The 24,427-nt window shown below is 36.9% G+C and overlaps 1 protein-coding gene across 1 annotated transcript in view; it reads left to right on the top strand.

Moving 5' to 3' along the window:
• Positions 1–16,922, top strand: part of LOC150091160 (uncharacterized) — a 75,224-nt gene extending 58,302 nt beyond the window's left edge. The window contains exon 4 of the mRNA XM_090382319.1: positions 15,550–16,922. The gene's annotated coding sequence lies outside the window, so the exon portion shown is untranslated. The remainder of the gene's footprint in view (positions 1–15,549) is intronic.
• The last annotated feature ends 7,505 nt before the right edge of the window (positions 16,923–24,427 follow it).

The following is a 24,427-nucleotide window of genomic DNA, read 5'->3' as shown; positions in this document are numbered from 1 at the left end:
CCAAAGGCCAAAAAAAAAAATAGCATTTAAAATAAAAATTTTGTCAAAATGTCAAAACAAGGTAACTGCAGCCTACATCGGATAAAGGTAGGAAAAATTTAGTTAAATACTTCAAATCGGGGAAGAAAAGCAAATATGCAATTAATAAAAATAAAATCTGATGTCAGCAAATTGAATATTGATACATGATCAGGTATCTCATTGGGGGACCACACCTGACCATGCAGCAAAGGACTGCATTTCCATACTTGCCCATAGCAGCGCAAGAGAAAATTTATAAATGTAAATAAATGTAATCGAAACAGGAAGATATCTCTTGAAAAGTATGGACAAGGTAGTCTCTATGCAGTTTTTATAATGAAAATACAATTAAGATAAAATTAAAACTAGTATAAAAGCTGGAAGATTAAAAAATTTTATACCTGAAAATGGCAATGCAAAAAACATGAGGTCATTACGATAGCTGCAATCAAAGCAGTAACAAATAGGGACAAATATGTTATATAATACAGCAACTAACGTGACAGAGAGCTACGAAAAAATAGTTGACTTGTGACCTCTGTATTTAATTTAAGACAGTATTTTTAGATATATAGAATAAACTAAATTTTAGACAGACAAGAAAGGTAAGAAGAAATGTGGCAAGAAGTGCACCCTACAGGACTATCTAAAAAATAATAAAAATAAAAGAGAAGAGGCTGTAGTTTTAAGCTTAGCATTGCACAAAGCAGCAAATGGCTAAAACTTAAATTGATATAAATAGTGAATTAAAACCAGTAGAGATAACAGAAAGATAAAAATCGTTTAGACAAAACAAATGCACCAAAGTGTGCAAAGGATGCAGATGTATATACAATAATATAAATGCCAATGCAAGCAACACTAAAGGCCACAAGAAAATAATAGATTAACTATAGATTAAAGATTGAAGCCAGCATATGGAGTTACAAACAAGACCATCTAGAGACTGAAAAACAGAAATGGGTGCAATTTAAAGAATAGTATCGTGCAAAACAGCAGATAACTAATTCTTAAATTGATATAAGAGATTATATTAAAGAGTAAAAACAGATAAAACATCAGAAAATTAAATAAACTGGATATGGCAAATGCACTGAAGCACACAAAGCAGCAGCAGTGGATGCAAATGTAAATATGTGCATATTACAGTCCTTTGATGCATGCATGGTCAGGTGTAGTCCCCCAATGAAATACCTGATCATGTATCAATATTCACTTTGCTGACATCAGATTTTATTTTTATTAATTGCATATTTGCTTTTCTTCCCCGATTTGAAGTATTTAGCTAAATTTTTACCGCCTTTATCTGTTACCTTGTTTTGACATTGTGACGTAATTTTAATTTTAAAGGTTACTACATTTTGCTAATTTTTTGGCTATCTTCTTCCTTTTTTTTTTTTTTTTTTTTTTTTCCTTTGGCTTTCCGTGTGTTTCAAACTGCCATATTCTTTATTTTTATTTGTCATATTTATTATAATATGCATAATATACAGTAAACCCCCGTTTTTCGCGTATTCGCGATCGCTGATTTAATATAAAATGAAAACTAAAATAAGGTGAATTTTAATGATATAAAATTGCCGTGAATATTTTCCGCCATAAAAAAACATCGGCTTGGCTAAAATAATCTTTCCCGGTCAAAACAGCGCTCAGTGGGTTGGGGGGGGAGAGGGGTGACAAAATCGCGAGTGTGGATGTTTCTCACTAATCCTTGTTCAGTATGTGTTATGTGCTTGTCATGGAAGGTTTCTTCGTTTGCTTTTAATTTATATGCTTATAAATTGAATAAATTTATAAATTGATATGCGTACAAAAGTGATAAATGTACCGTTTTGCAGTGTAAAACAGACTTTTTCGGAAGAAAGTGACTTTATTGTGGACAAGTTCTTTCTAACCCATACAAAAAATATGGCTACGAATAACAAGGGAAATGGGAAAAGATCAAAGAAGGTAATGACATTAGCAAATAAAATTGAGTTATTAAATAAAATTTCTAATGGTGAAAATGTCTCCTCAGTGGCAAAACATTATAAAATCAATGAGTCAACGGTACGATCAATCAAAAAATCGGAAGAAAAAATCCACCGTAGTGTCCGTGAAAACACGCTAATTGCTTAAAAAATTTGCTCTGTAACTCTTGATGTTAAATTAAAAAAATGGAAAAGGCTTTAAATCTGTGGATAGAAGACCGAAATCAAAATAAAATTCTGTTAAGTTCACTCATCATTCGTGAAAAGACAAAACTCCTTTATCAACACTTTAGCAAAACTGGTGATAGCACTGGCGGGATAAGTTTTTTTGCTAGCAAAGGCGCTGGTTTGAAATTTCTAATAAATATTACATTTAATATTAAATTGTTTCCTATTTTCATTTCGATGCCATATGCTTGCATTTCACTATGTATACTGTCTATGTACATGGTCATATTATGAAGGTACATCTAATACATACATAGACAAAATTTTAGACTAGTTTTTCTTATATATTTCATACTTTGGAACAGAACCCTTTTATTACTATGGGAGCCATAACTCAGTATTCGCGTTTTCGGTATTCGCGACATTTCTCGGGAACATAACCCCCGCAAAAAGCGGGAGTTTACTGTATATATATATTAGTCAATTTTATTTAATGGTATCTATGTGTAGGGAATTAGGTGTATAAGGACCAAACTAACAAGTTAGTAAAAGTAAACTAGCTTTAGCCTGGAAGGCCTATATAAAATTATATTAATTGAAATAAAAATAAAATGATGATGAACAATGAAAATTGTAAATAACATTCTCTCACTTGGTCATCGGTCTACTTCTTCGGGGGGCTTTGAGCAGACCGATAGCCAGACTAAAAGAATCTCATACCTTCCAGTTTTGCCTGTGTTTAATTTTTAGGTGATTGTGTTGAAATTAAATGGGGAGTGCTAATAAATGAGAAAAGATAATGTGTTTAATTTAAATTTTATAAAATTTGTGTTAAATCTAAATTTTGTAAAATAGTGTCAGAATCAGAAAACTGGGATAGGCAACACAAAGCCCAACGGGTATCTATCAGATTAAATGAGAATGGGTTCTTACTTCCTTCTTGTTCTGTGGTGGTCAGACTGAAAAGGAATCAATTTCTGGTTGAACCGCCTTCTGGTTGTTTTATGTGTTGATTAAATGATACTGCGCAGCTACGCTTTTCATTGACTATGGCGTGATGGTGAAATTGCTGGAGGCAATATGGCCTATGTCAATGCAAATGTTCTGATAGCCTTGAGAGGGTTTATATTTGAGTTAGTAGGGGGAGGGGATTGTCTCTGATAGTGGAAGGAACCTATATAAATGAAATGATTTGTTTATACAAGTACAATAAGTGTTAGTATGATTAAATACAAGAAGTATGTTAATGAAAAGTGTGCTAATGTAAATATATAGAAAATGCTATCCCTTGGACAAGGGCCAGTATAGCTTTTCTAAGGTGTGTGTGTGTGTATTTTTTTTTTTTTTTTTTCACTCATTCATCTCTTTCTCACACACCAGGGGGGGATGCAGTGGTGTAATGTAATTACTCACTAATGCTTACTAATTAATGAAATACTAAAAATACTAATACTTAATAGTTAAGCTAATAAAGCAGAAAGGATATAAAAAATTAAAACTAAGGTTAGTGTATACTTAACTCTAAACATTTATGGTTTGTGTTCTTTAGAAGGGCCTTATAGTGAGATACATGAGTTATTTCATGATTCCCTAAAAAATTTCCAAGGCAGTTTATGGCCAAGTGAATCTATCAAATACTGACATAGCTGTTAATATATCATTTATAACTGTGTTCAGAAATCATTCATTTATGGCCTCTATCCCTCTCGCTATTATTTTATTTCTGTTTTAAATTTATTGCATTCTTTTACAATTTCAGTCAGCTGCACATCATTATACAAACCCATTCACGGATGTTGACTTTACAAATTGACCCTCCATAGGCCCTAGATGGTTTTTGAGTTCTTTAAGACTGGCCATTGTTTTGTTAACCTGAATCTGCACTTTGTTTATTAGTGTCAGGCTTCCTGAAAAACCAAACAGTGCTTCTTAACAGCAACAAAAAGCTACGCAGAGTGCAGGGTTCTGTAATTTTCAGATCCTCAATCTTTTGCTTTTTTTCTGTCGTTTTCCTCGCCATAACTGAAGTTTTCAAGGTGTGTCACTAAAAATCTCCAGCCTTGAATGATAGCTTTAATGGTTCTCGATTTGCTGGCTACCCAACATACACTGTGTAATTTGTGTAACTTCACGAGTTTTGTTGATAGCAATTCTGCAGTTCCTGCTAACTGCTTTTGCCTTTTTAGTAGATCTGTTATAGAAATTGGCAATGATCAATTTCCTCAGTTTATGGTACTACTTTAAGTGATTTGAAAACACTTAATTGCAAGTTATGTGCTACACAATGTATAGCTATGACATGTTCTCCACAATCTCTGATTTTCCTTACAAAACCACTCATCATCCTCATCAGCTATTTTCAATCCACTGCGGGATGAAGGCCTCTCCAGCAACTTTCCAGTTCCTTCTGTTTTGTGCAATGGCCATTTATTTATTACCCATGAACTTGTGAATTTCATCTGTTCATCTCCGTTGTTGTCTTCCCGGTTTTCCTTTAGCTCCTCTTGGGTACCATTCTGTTATTTTCTTAGTCCATTTGTCATTATGTCTTTGAGCTTATATGTCCTGCCCAAGACCATTTCAGTTTTTTTAGTTTTGATAAGAATGTCCTTTATTTGTTTGCTGCCTAATCCATGTGTTTCTCTTCTTGTCTAACAGTCTGATTCCTAATATAATTCATCCCATTCTTCACTGTGTAGTTTTCAGCTTCCCTTCTATTCTTTTGGCGAGTGCCCAAGTTTCACTTCCATAAATAATGGTGGGTAGTATACATTGGTTCATTATTTTACATTTCAGATAAATTGGGATATTGCTCCTCAGTATGTGACTATATTTCCTCAATGCTATCCATCCAAAATTTATTGTTCTCTTGACTTCTGCCATTTATTGTTATTACAGCTAATGACTTGTCCCAGATAAGTATATGAATCCACCCTTTCAATTTCTGCCCCTTCAATGATTTTATCTGTTTCTGTGGCAGACTTGTTCATCATTACTTTTGCTTTAGTCATATTCATCTTTAATCTGAAATCCTTACTAATTTTGCATAACTGATTAAGATTTTCCTCTAATTCTTTGGAATCGTGGCTTATGATCATAATATCATCTGCAAATCGTAAATGGTGTAGGCACTCTCCATTCACATTGGCGCCTCTCTGCGGCCAGTCCAGTCTTCTGAAAGCTTCTTCAAGGGCAGCAGTAAACAACTTCAGAGATGTTGTCTCCTTGTCAAATTCCTTTCTCTATTTTAAATTTCTCTAGTCTAATAAAGGAGGTAGCGTTCTCATATATTTTCTTCAAAATCGTAATGTATGGAGCGTCTATGCCTTGCCTTTCCAGTGCCCAAAAAATTGCCTTATGCTGTATGGAGTCAAATGCCTTTTCATAATCCATAAATGTCAGGCATAGTGGTGTTTTATATTGATTTTCTTTCTCTATTAGCTGCAATATTACGTGAAGGTGATCCATAGTAGTAGCAGTGGCATTTGATGCAAGAAAGCAAGTGTATGAGCTTTTGCAGCATCAGCCAAAAAAAAAATCACACCATTCCCTCCAAATGCCTGTCCAGTTCCTCCTTAAATTTATTCAACCTATCAACTTCCACAACGACAGATGGAAGTTTGTTCCAGCAATTAACTACCCGCTGGCTAAAGGCAAATTTCCGCACATCTAATCTACATCTGTCTTTTCTTAATTTGAATTTATGACCCCTTAGGTTCGTAATCTGACAAGTGGAAGGATCCCATCAGAATTCAGCATGCTCAACCCATTCATAGTTGAGAATCCTGTCCCAAAGCCGGCTTGCTCTTTGGGTTGGTTCTTGTCAAGTATTCTTTCTGATCTGTTAGTAATGACCCTTGTGAAAAACTTGTAGATGTGGGACAAAAAGCTAATTGGTCTGTAATTTCCAATTTCTGATTTATCTCCTTTCTTATGCAGCAAAATTATGATTGCATTATTCCACTCCTCAGGTGTCACACCTTTCCTAATGTATTTTGTGAAAGAGTCTTGCCAGTTTCCTGTGTCATATCTCTTCCTCCCAATTTTAACAACTTTACAGCAACTTCATCTTCACCCAGGGCTTTCTGATTCTTCATTTTCTTCAATGCATGTTCTACCTAATCAGGAAGAATATTGGGTATGTTGTATGTGTTGCTAATTTGTGATCTATTTTCCCCATTGCTTGCATGATTTCCTCGCTCTTTATATAATTCTTTATAGTAGTCTTCTGCTATTTATAAGTGCATGAAATCTGTTTTTCGGTTTCAGTATCATTTGTCTTTCTGTATTACTGCTCATGACTGCTGATTTAAGTCTTTTGTTTTTCCCTTAATGCTTGTTCTACTTTTCTTGTGTTAAATCTTCTTATGTCCTCTCTCTGAGTCTCTTTTTATGGCTTTGCATAATAACACAGTATACCGAATTTTTGTCCTTGTAATTGTTTATCTTGCTCTTCATTTGTTGTTTTCGGTTCATCAAGACAAGTGTTTCCTGACTAATTTTTTCTTCTTTGGATTTCTTTTTACCTATAGGTTTCTCAGGCTTTATCACTTTCAGAAAGGGCGCCTCCATAGCCAAGTGGGCAGGTGCAGCAGTGCGCTTCTTGATTAGACTGGGGTTCGAGCCCGTGACGACCAAACACGGAGGATGTGGAAAGGTCAGGGAATGACCACCGCATATCCCCGAAACAATATGGCCTTAGTTGCTAATGCTCCTAAAAACCAAATAACAAACACCAACAACAAACTTTCAGAAAGTTGTATTCCTCATTGATAGCTTGTTCCTGAAAGGTCTGCAGAAACTCAAACTTGTTCTTAAGTTCCAGGAAATACTGCTTTTTCTCCTCCTCTGTTATCTCAAAGATCTCCATATTATTTACTCTAGTCAGTTTTTTCCTTTCTTTTCTTACAACTATATCAAGTATACATCTTACCATTCTGTGATCATTTCCAATACAAATTTGTATTTACCTTGTTCAGAATGGTAACATCGTTCACAATATACCTTCTGTTAGTCAGGATAAAGTTGTTTTCATTAGTTGTTAATCCATTTGGGCTCTTCCACGTTCACTTTCTGTTCACCCTTTTGAAAAAAAGCGTTCGTTACTGACATTCCTTGAGATTCTGCAAATTCCACAAGTCTTTCACCTCTTTCATTTCTTTCACCAATTCCAAAATTTCCTATAGTTCTCACTTCTGCACTGTTTTGTCTCCTTCCAATCTTACCATTATAGTCCCCCGTAATAATTGTGTAGTGAGTTTTCTGTTCATCTACAAGTTTCTTGATTTTGGTGTGCATTTCTTCAACCTCTTCATCATCATGGCTCGATGTTGGTGCATATATCATTATAACCTTTAGTTTGTGCCTCTTAGAAATCCTGAATAGTAGTCTGGACACCCTTGGTTATTTACTTTTGAATTCCAAAATGTTGTTTTTATATCTTTATGGACCAGAAAGCCAACTCAACCTTTTCATAGTTTCCATTGGTGTACAGCAGGTTTCCACTTGATAAACTTGTGATTCATTTCTTCTTGTTTCAACCAAACCAATGATATTCCAATTTACATTTTTCTAATTCCTTTTCGAGCTCTAATATCCTGTCTTCACTGATGAGCAATCTTACGCTGTAACAGGCCAAGTTCAGTTTCTGTGTATGGCAGCCTGGCTGTACCCAAAAATTCTTAGCACCCTCTGCTTCCACTCTGATCCTCTCACTGCCATAATAGGGGGAGTGAAAGCTGCTGAGGACTGAGGCCCATTTGTTTCATCGTGTTCTGGAGGGTTTGGTCTTTTCCTCTTCACACTGACCCGGCATCTTGAAGAGAACCACTCTACACGTTCATTGCCACCAAAGTGACGTAACAGGGCTTACCATCAAGAAGGCGTGCATGGGTGGATTTTAGGGAGGCAGGCCAACCGGACTTCTAAATCTTCTAAAATAGAAAGATATTGGATCCATCAGTGTTTTAGACTCTGTGTGTGATAACACACAGAATGCCTGTTTCCCCTCTAAGCCCCTCCAATCATGGAGGGTGTTCCATCTTTTGTTAATCCAACAAGACATTTTAATTTTCTCCAATCCCAGTGCATCCAGTTGATATAGATGAACAGTGCACTGTTGAGTCAGTTTGGTGTGACAAGCACTGTGAAAGCAAAAATAAGAGTGGGAGTGTGTTATAGGCCTAATGACTCGAATGAGTACAATTGTTCATTGTACAGAGAAATAGAGTGGGCTAGAAAATCGGAATGTCTTATAATGGGGGATTTTAACTTCCCAGATATTGACTGGAACTTGTGGGTTGGTCACTCACACACTAGTCAGACTTTTGTGGATTTATTGGATGATTGTTTTCTGCAGTAACATGTTCGATAGGCAACTAGAGAGAGTAATACTCTTGATCTGGTTATCAGCAGTGATCATTCGTGTATTAAGAATTTGCAGATAAAGGAACCACTAGGTGGCAGTGATCACAGTGTACTCATGTGGGATTTACTTAAAGATTTAATTACCATCAGGGGTAAAGGAAAGGGTTTTTGCTTCCATAAGGTTGAGTACAGTGGTCTCCGACAGTTTTTAAATTCTGTACAGTGGGATCAACTGATGATGTTACCAACAGTAAATTCTAAGTGGGAAGCATTCAAGGAATTAATCGTGGAAGCTACTAAATGTTTCATACCTATTAAGAAATATTGTTCAAGGTTTAGGCCTAAATGGTTATCTAATGAACTAATGAGACTCTTGACAGAGAAGAAAAATGCATGGGATGCATATAAATTATCAGGCAACTCAGAAGCCTATGGCAGATATAATCTAGTCTGTAATCGGGTCACAAAGGAGGTTAGGCAGGCGAAGGCAGATTACGAGAAATCCTTGGCAAAAGATGCTAAGAAAAACCGCAAGGATTTCTTTACTATATAAACTCTAAAAGGAAGGGGATGCATCTGATTGGTCCACTTGACATCGATGGTTCGAATGTTGATGATCCTGATCAGATAGCAAACAAACAATGAGTATTTTGCATCTACATTCACACATGAGGCATTATTAAGGTTTGAAAATGGCAGAAAGTTCTCAAATTGTAGCAGGATACTTAATGATTTTGTAATAACTAAGAGCAAAGTGAATCAGAAATTGTTGAAGTTAAACATAAGAAAAGCACCTGGGGTGGATGGGATCTATCCAGTTATATTAAAGAAGATGGCAAAGCAACTAAGCAAACCCTTAGCCATAATTATGAGAGCATCATTGGTCTCAGGGGAGGTTCCCACGGACTGGAGATGTGCAAATGTATCCCCAATTCACAAAGGGCGACACGAGTAATTACAGACCAGTTAGTTTAACTTCTGTTCCGGGTAAAATAATGGAGTCGCTGGTTAAAGATGCATTGCAGGATCATCTAGACAAGACTGCAGCAATAATTCAGACACAGCATGGGTTTGTTAAGGGAAAGTCTTGTCTGACAAATTTGATAGGATATTATGATGTGGTTACAAAGGAACTGGATGCAAAAAATAATTTTGTTATCATATATTTGGATTTCAGGAAAGTTTTTGACACTGTTGCGCATGGAAGACTATTGTACAAATTGGAGCAGAATGGTATTAAGGGTAAGTTGCTACAATGGATAAAAGGATGGTTAAGTGGGAGAAGACAGAGGGTGGTAATCAATGGGTGCTGCTCTTCGTGGACTAATGTTATTAGTGGAGTCCCACAGGGTTCGGTGTTGGGTCCACTGTTGTTTTGTGTATTTATCAATGATATTGATGAAGGTATATCAGGCTTAATGTCGAAGTTTGCAGATGATACAAAGGTTGGCAGGGTTGTTAATGACAGTAATGGCAGTGTGCTACTGCAACAGGATCTAGATAATTTGGGCAGATGGGCTAAGAAGTGGCAACTGAAGTTTAACATTGACAAATGCAAAGTACTGCATATGGGTAGAAGTAACCCCAGAGAAACGTACCAACTGTGTGGTACTACACTTAAGGTGGTAGAAAATGAAAAAGATCTGGGAGTAATTGTGCAGTCAGATATGAAGTTTTCTGAGCAATGCAACAGGCTGCCAGGGCAGGTCATGGGGTTTTGTCAATGATATATAGGAATTTTGCTAGCAGGGAGGAGGTGATTGTCCCTCTGTATAAGGCAATGGTCAGGCCACGCCTTGAGTACTGCGTACAGGTCTGGAGGCCTCATTTTAGGAAGGATGTAGATTTACTTGAGTGTGTACAGAGAAGGGCAACAAGATTGGTGAAAGGAATGAAGGGATCCTCTTACCAAGAGAGGCTTAAGTTCTGCAAATTGCAGTGGCTGGAGACTAGGCACCTGTGCGGTGATCTGATTGAGGTGTATAAGGCCTTGAATGGGTTGAGCACGCTGAATTCTGATGGGATCCTTCCACTTGTTCAGATCACAAACCTTAGGGGGCATAAATTCAAATTAAGAAAAGACAGATGTAGAATAGATGTGTGGAAATTTGCCTTTAGCCAGCGGGTGGTTAATTGCTGGAACAAACTTCCATCTCTTGTTGTGGAAGTTGTTAGGTTGAATAAATTTAAGGAGGAACTGGACAGGCATTCGGAGGGAATGGTGTGGTTTTTTTTTTTGCTGGTGCTGCATAAGCTTATACACCTGCTTTCTTGCATCACATGCCACTACTACTACCTTTTAGTTCTTTGTCAGTGCTGTCTAGATAGTCTGAAGCAGTAGTATTTTCCAAGGGAGCAATAGTCAAGAATGTCTCTTCGATACTGCCATCATTTATGTATCTTACACAAAGTATACACTCTTCTGATTTTGACTTATTAGTTGAGCCATCTAACAAAATATAAATGAATTCTTGTGCTCTGATATTGGCAATAATGGGCTATGTGACATACAAATTCTTTACACTGATTGTTGTTTTGTGTATTCATCCAAAACCTCAAATTTAGTTTGTTTGCTAATTCAACAACTGTTTTCATGTCAAGGAAAGACTTCTTGTTTTCGGCAATGTAGTATGATATGCTAAAACATATTTCCGAATGAGCAAATATTTTGTAGGTAGATGGAATCTGTTTTGTAGAGATTGTATTCACGTGAACAAAGATGGTGTAAGGATTTTTGCCAGTATCATTCTGAATACCTTAAGGGTTGAGGGAAATTGCTAGTTAAGGGAGGAGAAATGGTAATTTAGATTCGTGTTTATCTGATGATATGGGTCAGAGTAATGCTTGCACTATCATCTCAAGAATTCTCAGTTGTTGCCACAACAGCTGGTCGATAAGATTTTCTGAGGATAGCAGCAATTCAAATAAGGGGGAAGTAAAGCTTGGGATACAAACCTAAATAACTTCAAGGGGTGTGTCAGGGTAGTAAACTGTAGAAGTATACTTAGGTTCAACCGTGTCTACAGTAATGTCAGGAGTGTTGTCAATAAAAAGGCTGAATTTCAACTCCTAGTTAGGGCAATTAATGCTGATATAATAGAGCTAACAGAGTTCTGGTGCCACCCTGAAATTGGGGATGACCAGTTCCACTGTGGTATGTATAATGTATTTAGGAAAAATGGGCAAGATAAAAGTGGTGGAGGGGTCATGCTTCTTATCAAAAGCAGCCTGAGTGCAAAAAGAGCTTTTGCTTAGTGAAGTTACATCTGCCAGCATAGAATCTGTGTGGTGTGAGTTAGTGGGAAGCAAAGGTATAATAATAGTGGGAGTATGAAGAGTGTGATGAGTCTCTATATGCAAATGGAATGGGCAAGCAAGCAAAAATATTTTATTATGGGTGACTTTAAATGTCCCAGATTGATTGGAATTAGTGAAAGAGAAACTCACGATGGAGAAAAAATTTTTAAATAAACTAGATGATTATTATTTGTACCAGCATGTTAGAGAAAGTATTAGGGGTGAGAATATTCTTCACCTCATCATTACTAGAGAATCAGATGACATCACAGGGCTTAAAGTACAGAAACCATTGTCAGGAAGTGATCATGCAATCATCAGTTGGAAGATGTAGAAAGATGTTGCAGTAATTATTGGTAAAGGGAGGGTGAATACATTTGAATTATGAAATTCTTTTTTAGCAAAAATCACAAAAGCCATGAGCATATACCTGGTATTCAAAGAAAGTGCATCACCCCTTAAAATTGTAGTTGTCATCCGAACAATGTAAGTATACAGCAATATTTCTTACAGATTGCATCAGATAAGATTGACATGCATAGGTGATGACGTAATATTGCATCAGCTGTTACTTTCAGCTATATAAACACACCCTGCAAGAGTTGCAGTCATTCCTTGCTTGTGTCAGGATGTTGAGTTACATGCAGTTGACACCAAGAAGAAAAAGTTCTATTGTTGCTTTACGTGAGGAAGGATGTTCTTCCCGTCATATTGCTTATGGAGTGTTTTGTAATCAGTCGACAGTGAGTAGATTTCTTTCCAAACTCAAGAATACTGGTTCTGCTGATAGGGAAAAAGGAACCGGATGCAAACTAGTCTCTATGCCAAAACAGGACCGCGTTTGAAGCGCTTCTGCCTTAAAAACCATAAAGCTTCTTAGTCTGAGATGAAAAGAGAATGGGAAGAACATACAGGAGTGGTAGCAAGTGCAGTAACAGTCAGAAGAAGCTTCTTCAAAAATGGACTTATAGCCCATCGTTCTAAGAAGAAGCACCTCCTCACACACAAAATTAAAAAGGCCTGATTAATTTTGTGCAAGGAGCATGTCAAATTGACCCCTGAGCAGTGGAAGTCAGTTATTTTTTCGGATGAGAAGAAATTCAACCTGCATGGCTCTGTAGACATGGTGAAAGATACCATCTAGACTGTATGGTGTCCACAGTGAAATTCCCTACCAGCCAAAATGATATGGGGGTGCATTTCGTATCATGGAGTAGGTCACCTGCAGTTTATAAAAGGTTCCGTAGATGCCAATGGATACCTGGCTATATTCGAAGGCAAATTGCTCCCAACCATTAGAGACCATTTCAACCTGCCAATTAACTGCATCTTTCAGGACGACTCTGCTCCTTGTCATCGGGCAGAAAGTGTAAGTAGGCACTTCTATAGTTACTTTAGCTTAATTTCTGCATTAGAGGTTCAACAGTAATGTGTTTATATTTGTTACAGGTGAAAAAATGGTTGGAAGAACGGTCCATTACAACTCTTAGCTGGCCAGGAAACAGCCCGGACCTGAATCCTATAGAGAACTGTCATCGTGTGGAATCTGCAGTTGCCAGAAAGAAACTTTCCAAAGACCCTTCATGAACTTCAGGAAGCCATAATTCGTGTTTGGAACCACGAACTATCAGTTGATTATCTTCAGAAATTGATCGTGTCAGTGTGCTACTGTCATCAGGCGCAGAGGTGGTTCAACTAAATATTAGTTTGCACCTGGTGAATTTTTTATTTTGTTTTCCATTTAAAATGATAAACTGAAGCAAATTGTGAGGGCTTCTGATAACATTTCAGCCATAATTGTCGTGTTTACCAAAAATTTTGTATAAAGATTGCAAATGCTTAATTTGGAATATTTTGAGAGCACCTGTCAAATATTACTTAGCTTTGTTTTAACTATTAGTAAATATCTTTTGTTTATATTTCTTTTTGTGATGCTAGTCATTAATGTAACATACCATCACAAAAAAGGGTTAGGAATTCCTAGGTGATGCACTTTCTTTCGGAAGGAGGATACTAAAATGGATGACTGGGAGCTGTCCAGTTGAATAGAGCAGAATTAAGATAGCAGGGAATAGTTACAGAGCGATGAAAAGCACTAAAGCCTACAACAGGTACAAGTTGATCTGTAATAGTACCACAAATAAGGTTAAGAAGGCTGTATGAGAAAGTACTGACTAAGAGAACTAAGAATGAGGACAAGGAATTTTTCATGTATGTGAATACAAGAAGAAGAAAACTAATCAGATTGGCTTTCTTCTTGTATTCACACACACACGGGTGTGGGGAAATTCTTAGATAACCCAGGTGATGTTGCGGATGAATTGAATAGGTACTTTGCATAGGTCTTTACTGGTGAAAGATCCTTCATGCTGAGAAGAGGCTGAGCCTCACTTGCCTCTATGAAATCAGTGATTTTGTAATTACAGATTTTTTTATTAGAAAACCTTTGAGCATAAAGGCAAGTAAGGCTCTCGGAGTTTATGGCATATACCCAGTAGTTTTGAGGGAGACCGCCATGGAGTGTATTGAACCATTGAGGTTAATTATTAAGACAGGCAGACAGACACTGCTGCAGCCATACCAAATGCTAAAAAAAAAAGTGTACATAATATTTTTAAGGATTTTATTTTTACATTTGCTGTAATTTCATTATAATGATTGTATTTTTGTACTAGTATGGATTTTTATTGCACCCAATACAAATTACTATTATTAAAATTACCAATTTACTATTAATTTCATTAAAATTAATAGTAAACATAATTTAAAGATAGTAAATTTAAGTTAATTTAAAGATAAAAATTCGTGACACTTTTGTGAACAACCATAAACTGAAAATTACACTTGTGAAAAACAGTGCAACGTGTGGATTTCTTGTGCTAACTTCAAATTTTCATGCACATAAATATGTGCATAACTGGAAACATGTTGTAAGATGGCACATTATAGTAGGATCAGCTGTACATTTAAAAATCTGAGGCACTGCCAGGACAGCTCTTGTCCTCATGGTGTCTCTGATTCAAAACTTTACTGGCTTCTAATCAGCTTGCTGGTGGTCTCTCTTAGCAAATGTATGCCAAACAGTGAATAATGTATTTATCCAAGTGAACAGCCAAGCAGTAAGGTAAGCTGCAGCCATTATCAACCCACTGCAGGATGGAAGCCTCCTGCAGTGTACAGAAGTAAAAGCAGTATATGGAAGTAAAACTTCCATATACTGCTTGGCTGTTCACTTGGCAGTTCTGCCACAAAGAGCATGCTTCATTGTTGGAAACAACCAAATGTTATTAAGTGTCACCAAATGTCAGGCAAGTATGGAGGATGTGAGATAAGCTCAGTTATGTTTTATGTTAAAAATTTTGCACATAAAGAGTGCATTATCCTGATGGAATCGAATGTGATTCAGTCTACGTGGGCATTTCTTCTAAAATGCTGGAAGAAACTTTTTTTTTTTTTTTACAATCTCTTCATATGAGTTTCCTGTCACTGTAGTGCCTTTGGGAACACAATATTAAAGATTATTCCAGCAATATCTCAGCAAATGGCAGTCATACCCTCTAATACACAAATTCCAAATTTTCTTTTTATTTTCAACATCACCCAGATCATGATTTGATTTTTTTTTTTTTTTGAGAGGTGGAGGCTGATTTTTACTGTGCATTATACTTTTGTTTATTTGATTCACCAATTCATAACATTTTGTTAACAGTAAATTTTCTCTTTGCAGAAACGTGTTGTAATGAGTACCAATCAAGAAAAGACTATGCATAGCTAGCTGAGCTGAAATCAGTGACTTTACGTCAACCACATGAAAACAATGTACAAAGATGGTCCAAGCAATTCAGAAACACCTAGGGGATCTGAAGAAACTGCCCAGCTCCTCACCTTAGTTGAGAATTAAGTTTACCACCATCACTGTTCACAAAGTGATGTGAAAGACACAAATTCCATGCATATAAAATGGAATTTGTGTAGTCACCAAGTAGTCACCTGAAAGAATACAGTAGCACATGCTCTTTGAGTGGACATAATTTCTTGTAAACTCCTTTGACATGGTGGTTTTGCCGGAGTATGAACAAGAAATTGACCAAATGACCACTCACAGAGAGAGTGGGCATTTGCTAGTTACATGCTCTAGTAATTGGATGACAAACTGGAGTTCCTGAATAGTATTCTGTTTTCATGCAAGACAACTGGCTATATTAATGGTCTGTTAAATGACACAACTAACAAATATATTGAGATTGGAAAATCCAAACATTGTTCAAGGGCATATTCAAGATATGCCAGATGTTAACATCTTGTGCAGATTGCTGCAGAATTCAATGGCAGCATAGATCAGTATGTGCTAAACAATTTTCATTCCCTAGATAAAACATGGAGAATTATAAGGATTCCACATTCTCTTTCTAGGATGGACTGCCACTGCATTTCAGCAGAAGCTAGGCCTTGCACACTTGATTCCCTAACAAATGAATTAAAAGAAATGTGGCAATTGCATTATTCCAAGTTGTCCTGATCTCACACAATTCATTTTGTTCTTATGGAGAGCCTTGTGAAGAATATTCTGTATTGGAAAAAAAAAATTGATATGGCTCACTTTAAAATAAGCCATCACTAAAGCAATTAAAAGCATTATATGATACCTGGATAAAGTATGGACAGAAATTGAGTATTGAAATGTGTAAATTATCAGGGATGCAGAAAATTTTCAGCTGATATAAACTGCAATCAAGTCAATGGAGGCTAGGCAAGTTAATGCAGATTACCAGACATCTCTGGCAAAGCATACAGAAAAAAGCAGCATCCCCTTCCTTATAGGTAAAAACTATAAGGAAGGGGATGAATTTATGATCCTGCTTAGATTGCTGACAAACTGAATAGGGATTTTGCATCTACAGTTACTCATGAGGAATTTTTAGGGTTGGGAATGCTAGAGTTTTATCAAATTGTAACAGGGAACTACATGATTTACAGAAAACTGACAGGAAAATGGAAGAGAAATTGAGGCTAAATGCAAAAAAGTGTGAGTGTTGTAGCTGCACTCATTTCAATTGTTTTAATGCATCACCTATACTCTAATGTTTCCTCATAGCAAAGAGATTTCAGACCTCTGGTCTGAAATCTTTTTGCTATGAAGATAACCACAACAACCATTCCCTGTTAAGAGAATGGATAATAAAATTTCGAGTGGCTGAGTTGTTTGTTTGAATCTGAATGTTCTCCCCCCCCCACCAACAGGGTTATGTAAAGTGGCACTTTATCCTAAAATCACATTTAATGTTTGGCTGCCAGTTGTGCAGTTAATAGAATAAACCTATTAAATTACAAGAAACAATATTTCTTGTGAAAATAATCTCTCCCCGAACTAAAATAACATTAGTGTGTGTCTGTAAATAACAGTCACTACCTTCAGATTAAGCAAGCTCTTTAATAGGTAAACAACAGATAAACACACAATAAGAAGAGCAAAATTAGTTATTTGCTGTAAGGAATACAAAACTTTAAATAATGAAAAATAATAGGATGATCACCGAAGCTGGCTTAACTGATATTGAGAGTTTTAACAGAAGATTTCTAGTGAAAAGAACAGGAAACAATCCAACTTGACTCTCCAAGCAACAGTGCTGCAATTCCATCTTCCTGCAATCTAATTCAAACAAGAGAAAAACAATGAATTTTAATTATAGAGAAAGCAAAGGCATAAATGTTATACTTGAAAACATGAAACATCAAAATTTTAGAACCTATCCTGAAGTCTGATATGTCTATCACGGAAGTCACTCTTCCTGATGTTTTTGTTGTACATCAGTTTTTATCAGAAAAAGTTTTAAGCTATGAAATAACACCATATATTATAATCTTTAAGTGCCAAAACAAAACTTTAGCTCGTGTATGAGCACTAGATTTTTATACCATTATTGGACACTTTAGGTATCTTCAATGCCATAATTTTAAAGGTTGATAACTCAATCCAATTTTTTTTTTTTTTTTTTTTCTGTCCTGGTATGTGCACAAAATTATTTTCATGGTTGTAGTGTTTTTAAAAAAAAAATTTTAAAACTTAAGTGGTCCCACAAGCTGATTGTCACATTTCAACTACCTGCAGAGTTTATTTATTTTTAATATAAAAATATTTTAAAAACATCTTTTATTAAGTAAATAAATGCACAAGGCATAATACATTATGAGTTGGAAATTTACTATAGAACATGATGAAATACACACCATTCTTTGTTCATAATAGCAAATTGCATCTCATATTGTGACTCCCACGAGTTCCATGTATTGCACTACCTTAAGTAATGTTTCTCCAATGGAGAAGACTATTGTTACTTATAAGTATAACACCACAATATGAGAGATGCCAACTTGCTGCAATGTAATTCAAACAACAGAAAAACAGAATTTTAAATGATAGAGAAAGCAAAGGCATAAATGTCATACTTGAAAAAATGAAACATCAAAATTTTAGAACCTAATATAGTAAATATTACTATGTACACCCTTTGGCATCTCTCATATTGTGGAGTTACGCTTCATAACTGGGTTGGCATGATTGCAACACGAGGGTACCTGCCCACCCACAGACAACAGGCCTATTGTCTGTGGGTGGGCAGGTACCAATGATGCCGTCTGGGTGGTGGTATCTGCTGAGAATAAGTAACAGTAGTCTTCTCCATTAGAGAAGCATTACTTATTCAAGGTAGTGCAATACATGGTAACTTGTCGTGAAGGGAGTCACAATGTGAGATACAATTAAATCGATGTCATTCAATGCAATTTGCTATTATGAACGAACAATGGTGTGTATTTCACCGAATGTTCTATAGAAAAATATCTTTTATAGTAAAGTCATTACATGAGAACAATTATTTTTATTTATCAAAGGGGTAAAAAGTTCTTTAAGTGGTGCACCCCAGAAATTTAATTTGGTGGGGAGGGGGGTTCATGCAGCTTCTGAAAACATATATACATACACAGCATTGGTGCCACTTACTTGTGATCACTTTGAGGTATTAGTAATGGCCACATGGTGCAAGGAAGCCCATGGCTTATGCTGCACTAGCCAAAAAAAATAAATAATAAAATAAAATATTAAGAAGAAAATTTAAAAAATATAATAAAAATTAATAAGAGAAAAGGAAATGGACGACCTATGCATTTCCCTCCTCCCTTGGGTTATTATCCAGCTGACCTTTGAATTTCCCCAGACTGTCAGCCTCTACCAACCCACGTAGGTAACTTATTCCAGTAATTTATAACTCGTTGGCTAAAATAAAACTTACTGCAATCCGGTCTAAACAATCCCCCCCCCCCGCTATAACTTGAAATTATGGCCCCTAGAATCATAACCTTGAAAATTTTGTCCTTATTCATTTTTCTTATGCCTCTCAGAGCCTTAAACACCTCAATCGAGTCTCCTCTAAGGTGCCTAGTTTCCAAGCTCTGCAACCCACATATTCGGTCTTTCCTCATATGGATGCCCTTTTGCCAATCTCACCAGGCGAGTTACCTGTCTTTGGACTCTTTCAAGAACAATGTCTTTCTTTAGGTGTAGTCTCCATGCCTGAACACATTATTCCAAGTGTGGTCTAACAATAGCCTTTCATAATCCTGTTATATAAGGGATTATGAAATATCCCTTATCTCTACTAGCAATTGTTCGATAAATCATCGATAGGACACCATGGGCTCTCCTTGCAACCAGTCTACAATGCCCAGAGGATTTAATACCTGACCATATCATAATACATGAGTCCCTTTCAAATGTTATTTTTTTTAAGGTGATGCAGTTTTTTTGCCTGCCCTGTATATGTTTAAAACAGTTATTTACAATCAAACATGTATTATTTTCTTCTTATGGGCCACCCTGTATATTCCAAGTGAGGAATCTGAATCATTTCAAAATTTGAAGTGGTTTGAGATTTGGTTCAGAATTAATAAAAAAATAAATGTTTTCACACCTGACAAGGTTTGATTTTTAAATGATTTCAGAAGATTGTTGTTCAGTTCAGTTTGTGGTTAAAGGTTACATAATTTCAGTTAATATTTATTATTTTATTTAATAGAGCTACAGATTCAGCAGCTATTGTTAAGTTAAGACAATCCAATATACAATAGTTTTAGCTACGCATAACTTGGGCTGCCAGGCAACACATTTATTAAGAATGCAGATTTTATAGATGGTTGGTATTCATCTCCTCCCTCACCCTAGCAGAATACAATGTTAAAAGAAAAAAAAAAGTGTTCGCAGTGTACGCTTAACATTAATTTGATTAGGACACATGGACATCAAGGGGGAAAGAGCTTTTATTAGAGAGAGAGACTGGATGTAAAAGGCAGGTGGTTGAGGCTATTTCTGCTGGGACTTGTGCAAGCTCTCAACACCTGCGTTAGGGTTGAACTAATTTTACCTGCATGATAAGAAATGGATTGACATGAAACCTCTATTGTTGCTGACTTAAGTGAACACAGAATCATAGTTACGTTATTGTACATTCTACATATGGGTATTTCTGTTTTATAAAATTAAATGCCTATTTGTTTAAATTAATCATGTTTTCTAAATTTTCATGTGCATAATCTTGTTCTGCCACCATTAGTCTGGAATATTGAGAATAATTCATTAGTCAATCTAGTCAATGTGCTGAACTGCAAACCTAATGAAAACTGAAAAAATTCAGGTGTATTGAAAAAATGCAATTGAGTACCAGCCTGGAAAGCAAGGCAATGGGACTTTTTCATCCTTTTTACTTGTTCCACTATGACTCCCAGCTTCCCTGCTGGGAGTCATAGTGGAACAAGTAAATACATGGGCTGTGTTAGGGTAATTAAGAGTAGAAACAGGTGCATGTATAATTGCATGTACACCGATGCTAGGCGTATAGTTAATAAATTCAGTAGGCGCCGCTGTAGCCAGGTGGGAAGGAGCAGCAGTGCGTAGCACACGCTTCTTGATTAGACCGGGGTTTGAGCCCGTCACCACCAAATACGGAGGATGCGGAAAGGTCAGGGAATGACCACCGCATATCCCGGAGCAATATGGCCTTAGTTGCTAATGCTCCTAAAAAAAAAAAAAAAAAAACCAACCAACCAATAAATTCAGTGAGCTTGAAGTGCTAGTGAAGACATCAAAGGCAGATAGTGTTGTGATATCAGAGACATGGTGTCACACAGACATAAGCAGTGAAGAATTGGAATTTAGGGAATACACTGTGTACAGAAAGAAAAGACAGTACAGCAAGGGAGGAGGGGTTATGCTGTTAGGTAAGAAACACACAAAATCTAAGGAAGTTGTTATTTGGTTTTTAGGAGCATTAGCAACTAAGGCCATGTTGCTATGGGGATATGCAGTGGTCATTCCCTGACCTTTCTGCATCCTCCGTATTTGGTGGTCACGGGCTCGAACCCCAGTCTAATCAAGAAACGTGTGCAACGCACTGCCCGTTCCTGGCTACGGTGGCACCAACCTCTCTAAGGAAGTGCATCCAATTGATATTGGTGGACAATGCAATGTTGAGTCTGTTTGGTGTGACATAAGCACTGGGAAAGGAAAAATGAGAGTAGGTGTGTGTTATAGTCCTAATGAATCTGATGAGTGATGAATCTGAAATAGTGGGCCAGTAAATCAGAGTGTCTTATAATGGGGGACTTTAATTTCCCAGAGATTGACTGGAATTTGTGGGTCGGTCACTCACACACTAGCAAGGCTTTTGTGGATTTATTGGATGATTGTTTTCTACAGCAGTATGTTCCGGAGGCAACTAGAGGTAGTAATACTCTTGATCTGATTATCAGTAGTGATTCTTCATGCATTAAGAATCTGCAGAGAAAGGCACCACTAGGTGGTAGTGATCACAGTGTGCTGAAGTGGGATTTACTCAAAGAGGTAACTACCATCAAGGGTAAAGGGAAGGTTATTGCTTTCTTAAAGGCGACTACGGTGATCTGAGACAGTGTTTAAATTCCATATGGTGGGATGATGTTAACAACAGCAAATTCAAAATGGGAAGCATTCAAAGAATTAATGTTGGAAGCTACTAGGCTTTTCATACCAACTAAGAAGTACTGTTCAAGATTTAGGCCTAAATGGATGTCAAATGAACTAATTAGACATGTGACAGAAAAAAAATGCATGGGATACATATAAAATAACAAGCGACACAGAAGCCCATGATAGATATAAGCTGGTCTGTAATGAAGTCACAAAGGAAATTAGGCAGGTGAAGGCAGATTACGAGAAACCTTTGGCAAATGGATGTCAGATGAACTAATTAGGCATGTGACAGAAGAAAAATGCAGTTATAGCTGACTTCAGTTATAGCTCTGACACAGCATGGGTTTGTTAAGGGGAAGTGTTGTCTGACCAATTTGATTGGATACTATGATGTGGTCACAAAGGAGCTGGATGTAAAGAATAACTTTATCATATATTTGGATCTTAGAAAGGCTTTTGATACTGTTGCACATGGAAAACTGCTGCAAAAATTGGAGCAGTGTGGCACTGGAGGCAAATTGCTGCCATGGATAAAGGGATGGTTGAGTGGGAGAAGACAGAGAGTGGTAATCAATGGACACTGCTCTTCGTGGACTAAAAGTTGAGCAGATGGGCTGAGAGGTGGCAAATGAAGTTTAACATTGACAAATGTAAAGTAATACATATGGGAAGCAGTAACCCCAGAGTAACGTATGAAATCTGTGGTACTACACTGAGAGTGGTAGAGAATGAAAAGGACCTGGGGTTAACTGTGCAGGCAGACGGTCTGCAAGAGTAACTCATGGTGTCTTGTCAATGATATACAGGAATTTTTCTAGCTGGGATAAGGTGATTATCCTCTTGGCAATGGTCAGGCCACACCTTGAGTACTGTATACAGGTCTGGAGGCCTCATTTTAAGAGGATGTAGAGCTGTTGGAACAAGTACAGAGAAGGGCAACAAGATTAGTGAATGGAACAAAGGGTTGCTCTTACAAAGAAAGGCTTAAGTTTTGCAAATTACAGTGCCTTGAATGGTTTGAGCATGCTTAATGCTGATGGGTTTTTTCCTCTTGCTTAGAATAATCACCTGAGAGGACATAAATTCAAATTTAGGAAAGACAGTTGTAGGATAGATGTGCAGAAGTTGATCAAATGATCAATATTGTTCATACATTGTACAAATATACTTTAGCAACAGACACACAGTTAACAGTCAATTGATAATCACTAATTATTGAGTGATTATCTGAATTTGTTTGAATTAAACAGGCCTCCATAGCCACCAAGTGGTGAAAATGAGAGGGTACAATAGACATTCTGGAGTTGAATGTGGTTAAAGCTCGTATGAATGCCACAGAGTACTGTTCTTATAAACTCCTCTGACTATGTGTAATGGAGTATTAACAGAAAATTTAATACTATCCCAAAAACTTGTCTTTAAAATGAATTTAATCATTTTACACTGCTAAAATATCTGGCACTAAAAACCTGCTATTAATATCTGGGTACCTGCATATCTTTTTCCACACTATGGCCAGAGAAGGCCATGTGCCACTAAACCTGCATATCGACAAATAACCTTCATTACCAAAATCTAATAAAATGTGCTGAAACTGTTAGCCCTTATGGCAACCTCTAGTCTTTGTAGAACACTCGACACCTGTTTTTTTTTTTTTTTTTTTTTTTTCTTCTTCCAAATGTCTGGTATTTTCTGCCATTCAACCTTCGAAGCAGCAATCAGTTTGGCTTTGTTTTTTCAGTAGTCTCTCCTGATGACCCAACTGATCACAGAGGTTCTTCCTAGAACTTAGATGAAAGCTCTGGGCTGGCCAGTCCACTTTTCAGTGCTCATGTCCTCAAACTAGCCCGTCACAACTTCAGCAGTATGATATGGAATGTTGTCCTGAAACAGGTACAGGCCTTCACCAAAGTGTTGACACAACTTAATGCATTATTGTCCAAGACATTTTAAATCGACCCTACCTTTGTGGACAATAATGCATAAAACAACCCATGGTCTCAGGCCAAACCACAAAAAAACAGTTCCGTACCATCATGCTGCTTCCACCACACCCTGGTCTTGGCGCATTATAGCCTTAGTAGCTAATGCGCCAATAAAACCAAAACAAACCAAACAAACCAAACCACCACACCCATGCATGACTGTCAGACCATGTACCATGACTCATCATGCTAAAGCACAGATTTCCATTATGGTTTCCAGGCCTTAAGAAACTAGACTGCTGAGAATTAGTGAAGATGATTAATGGCATGTATTCTACACACTTTACTAGTGCTCACGTGTTTTACAATCATCTCATTAAGGACCTGTGTATGCTGTGACAACATCAACCTGTGTTCTGACTGGATGATTCTTTGGTAGGGTTCTCCGGTCAAGTTCTGTCAGCTTCGGAGATAATCCAGCTCATTTCATGACAGCTTTACCCCAGTTCACTCCCATTTGTGGTTTACATCACCAATCATCGACCTATGGATCTCCAGTGCCATTGAGATGTCACGTACAGCCTGATTGCTTATGTGGCACCCTATTATTCTGGGATAGAAGTCTGTTAGCTCCACTGATCACAGCATTCGCAGTCATACTACTGTTTACTCAAATGCAT

Source organism: Mastigoproctus giganteus, chromosome 1 (genome assembly GCF_048544385.1).
Source record: "Mastigoproctus giganteus isolate SK-2022 chromosome 1, ASM4854438v1, whole genome shotgun sequence".
Lineage (NCBI taxonomy): Eukaryota > Metazoa > Arthropoda > Arachnida > Uropygi > Thelyphonidae > Mastigoproctus > Mastigoproctus giganteus.
The sequence above is the reverse complement of the archived record's forward strand: the minus strand, read 5'-3'. Positions and strand labels throughout refer to the sequence as shown.